This window comes from Panulirus ornatus, chromosome 12 (genome assembly GCF_036320965.1).
Source record: "Panulirus ornatus isolate Po-2019 chromosome 12, ASM3632096v1, whole genome shotgun sequence".
In the NCBI taxonomy this organism is placed as follows: Eukaryota; Metazoa; Arthropoda; class Malacostraca; order Decapoda; family Palinuridae; genus Panulirus; species Panulirus ornatus.
This window is the reverse complement of record NC_092235.1, coordinates 53,103,374-53,107,737: the sequence shown is the minus strand read 5'-3', so window position 1 is coordinate 53,107,737 and position 4,364 is coordinate 53,103,374.

The window sequence follows — 4,364 nt, the reverse complement described above, 5'->3', positions numbered from 1 at the left end:
GAGAAGCCTTCAGGATTATGTTGTAGGAAATGGAAAATGGATATTTAAATGTTGTGGAAAAAAAAATTAAACGTATGCAAATATTTGTACAGTATTCTTAAATATTCTTTTTACATCTCGGTAAATTTTATCAAGGAGCCAATATAACTTGGCCATGGCTGGAAATTTCATGCAAAATTCCATCTCACTCGTTTCGAGGTTCGTTTCAGTTTTATCAAAATTTCAAAGAGCAGTGGAAGTATATTGGAAACGACATACAACCAGATAGAGATTGAATACAGATACCGCCAGCAGATTCAGCCCAAGGACTTAAATGCCTAGTGTGACGGTCTATGGGGAAAATGTTGCATTATTTATCGTCTTGTACGAGAGATGTGGGGGATCTTAGAGGCTAGGATTATGTACTGTCTGGATAATCGACGTATCTCTCTCGTGAGTGAGTAGTTCCTCAGAGATGAATCGTAAAGTTAGAAAATGTAAAATCCTGATTGTGGAGAACACATTTAAGATGATTTAGCAGCTCATCCTCAGAGTCAGTTGAATGAGAACAGGTCTGAAAAGCATTACTTGGGATGGACACCGACGGCAGCCTGCTGCTTCACAAGTGTAAAGTGACGCCCATACTCCAGTAGGGATGAATTTGCGTGCACACTTTTCAGGCACCAGCCAGAATATGGTGTGTTTAAGAAACTAGAAAAAAACACTTAAGAAAAACCTTTAAGTGATTCAGTTATCACATAAAACTTGATTATTTCTGTCTATCATGTAAAATGGTGGGACTTTAATCAGGACAAAGTGTTTGACGTTTTTCTATGTAGTTTCTTAGATTTCTTTCACCGGATTTCTTTAGAATGTGTTAGAGATGGGGTCAGTTGATGTGGCTGTAGTGTAGAGCAGCTTACTGTAGCATGTTGCGGTACTTGAAGGGCTGTTCTACCCTGTAGGGAGTTATGGGGTTTCTGCTTAAGGATGTTGCTCGAGTCTCATTTAAAAGATCGTAATGATCAGCCTACATCAGGTGATGAGAAGCCTCCTCTAGAAAGTTTCTGGGTACTGTAAAATGTTGTTGAAGTGTTGCGTATAATGGTTTTGGGATCTCTTGAAGAATTTTTCCCTGTCCTCCAATATGGTTTCGAAGTCTCCTTTATAAAGGTTTAAGTGCTTTCAGAGTAATGTTTCGTAGCATCCATATGGTGATTATTGTGAAAGTACTGTTGAACATGTGCAAGAGCTTCTTCTGATAAATGCTGTGAAAAGAAGGTCCTGTAGATGGGGAGAGAAAACTGGTGTAGAATGCTATAGAGACTTCCCGTAGACTGGACTGTCTGAGAAGGGAGTGTACATTGTAGGTGGCGTTAACCAGTTTGGTTAGGCTCTTAAAGTTATCATGGGCCACTGTGTACTGTTATTGGCTCTTGTAGACACATATGAACTCTTGGAAACTCACTTGATTTCCTGTAGACTATTGTGGATGCGTGTGAGCCTTTGGGGATCCTTGTATACTGTTGTTGGTCCATGTAGACTGATGGATGCAAGGGAAACCTGTATATAATGTTATGGGTTCTTGAAGGTGTGACGTGGGGTCATGTGGATTGTTATGGGCCATTTTTGTCAGTTGTAGGCTTTTATAAACTATTGCAGGCTTGTAGATGGTTATGACTTGCGAAAATATGGGAATTCTTGTGAGCTGATAAAACCTATATAGACTGTCGAGTGCTCCTTCAACTGCTTGGATGTCCTAAAGAAAACTTTCATATGTGAAAAGGCATCTTAGTCTTACTGTGTTCTGAAGTATTAGGGCCACCTGTAGGTTAGGTTAGGGCTTCTTGGATATAATGAGGGCCTCCTTTCGGATCATCCGTGAGTTTTTACGTTGTTAATCCTTCTGCAGGCTACTGGAGCTTCTTGAACGTAGCTAGGGTCTCCTTTAGATTGTTAGGGCCTTTTGTAGGGTGACATGGCTCTCTGTAGGGTGTTAGAACCTCCCGTAAGTTGTTAGAGCCTTATGTAGACAAAAGCTTACGTAAGTCTTCGGGACTGTTTGAATGACGCCGACTTGCTCGGCATGTTGTGGTCTGCTGTCGAATGATGTGGATAACAAGATGCGTGGGGTGCACAAACCCTTGGAGACTCATGCACATAATAATGCGCCTGTGCTTAAAGGGGGTGGCTGTTTGTATGGGGAAGGGTTCGTGGACTCTATGTAGGGTAGTGGTAAAGTGGGTTCTCGTTGGTCGGTTGTGAGGAGACATAGAGCACCAGCAGATTGACTGTTGTTAACTTCCATGAGTGACTTGGGGTCTTCTGGAGATTATTGTGGAGTGACGTAGATTTTTAGAAGGTGTTCCTGTAGATGGCCAAAGGTTTCTAAGGTGTCATTTTGAGACAAGAGGTCAAGAAGACGATTTAGAAAGACTACATCATACTCTTGAAGGATGGGAAGGACTTCTGTAGACGTTTCTGGGGAGGATTCTGAAAGACTGAATAGGGGACATTTTGTAGATCACTGAAGGAATCTTTTTAGACCACAGAGGACTTTTTGCAGACTCCCGGTGAAGATTCCAGCCTACTGATGGGGACCCTTATAGAGTTCTTAAGGCATGGCAGCTCGTATAGACGATTGCATTTTGCTTTAGACTTACAGGAAGGAAATTCTGAACACAGTTGATGGAGAGTGGAAGTCTCTTGTTGACTCCAGACTCCACAGCACGGAGCAACAACTGCACTTATTTTTCTAAGGCGCTGAATATAAGATAATGATAGATGGGCCTATGGAAATGATGGTGATGTGGGTGGCGGTGAAAGTGATGTTGCAGGTAAAGGTGAAAATGAGGCCTCAGTTGGCCATGAAAAGGATGATATTCGTAAGGAAAATGAGACGGCGGTGACGGTGAAAATGATACAGTGAATGTTGAGGTACTTGATCGTGAGGGTGACAGTGACACTGTTGCTCTAAGTACCAAAACCAACGAAGATGAAGAAGGAAGTGGTATTGACGGTGTAGACGACTACTGTAGAATGATGATGCACCTGACGGTGTAGACGACTACTGTAGAATGATGATGCACCTGACGGTGTAGACGACTACTGTAGAATGATGATGCACCTGACGGTGTAGACGACTACTGTAGAATGATGATGCACCTGATGGTGTAGACGACTACTGTAGAATGATGATGCACCTGACGGTGTAGACGACTACTGTAGAATGATGATGCACCTGACGGTGTAGACGACTACTGTAGAATGATGATGCACGATGCGACTTAGTGATGAAGACGAGGAAGACGAAGATAATAAGGAAGATGTGGGTGCTTATAGATTATGATATGTTGTTCAAGACAAAATGTCGTAAAAAAGGAAAATGAAAGTGATGAGATGAGAGAGAGAGAGAGAGAGAGAGAGAGAGAGAGACAGAGAGAGAGAGAGAGAGAGAGAGAGAGAGAGAGAGAGATGGGGTTGATGATTTGTAGTGAAAGGGGTCCCGAGAATAGGGCTCAAAAACAACAAAATCATAAGCGATGATCAGGACTACAGTAGTACAGAAATGTGCATGAAATGCGTGTACGACAAGATGTGGGATATGGCTATATAAATTTCCATACTGGTATTATGCCGAGGAGAAAGGAAATCATACTGGCAGCAGAGGGAAACGTCAAGTGTGGAGAAATTTGCAGAAAATAAACGATAAAAAAAAAGAAGGTGGAAAATAACAGACTAACTAACTGCATAATCCGCCATGAAGATGATCCGGCAGTAAACAGTGAGAACGCATCTGTGTTTACGTGGCATTAGCGAGACTTTTACATTGAAAACAACACCTGACAGCTTTAGGCCAGGCCATCGACCAAACACCCCCACTAAACCTATCAACTAATGCTTAATTCCCCCCTCCCCCCCTCTCTCTCTCTCCCCCTCTACTCCCCTGCTGTATTGTGGGGGGGAGGGGGTTGGTGTGGTGGGGGGAGGGCAATGTCCCGCCACCAAAAACAAATACGATAAATAAATGTGTATTTCAGAGGGTCCGGTTTTCAAAATTATTATGAAAAATAAACAAGTGTGAACAGTGTGTTTATTTTCACTCATAGTTGTAAATTTGTATTAAATTGTAGCTCATGGACAGCTGACGGATGAGTTATACTTTGGTGGCTTGAACTATCTAATGGTCTCTCTCTCTCTCTCTCTCTCTCTCTCTCTCTCTCTCTCTCTCTCTCTCTCTCTCTCTCTCTCTCTCTCTCTCTCTCTATTTCCGTAGGCTCAGTGCTTTACCTCTTCATAAAGGCAGAGCCTCAGTCTGTCTGTCTGTCTGTCTGTCTGTCTTCTATTAGTTGCTCGTCCATAAGAACACGCAGGGCAGGGTATGC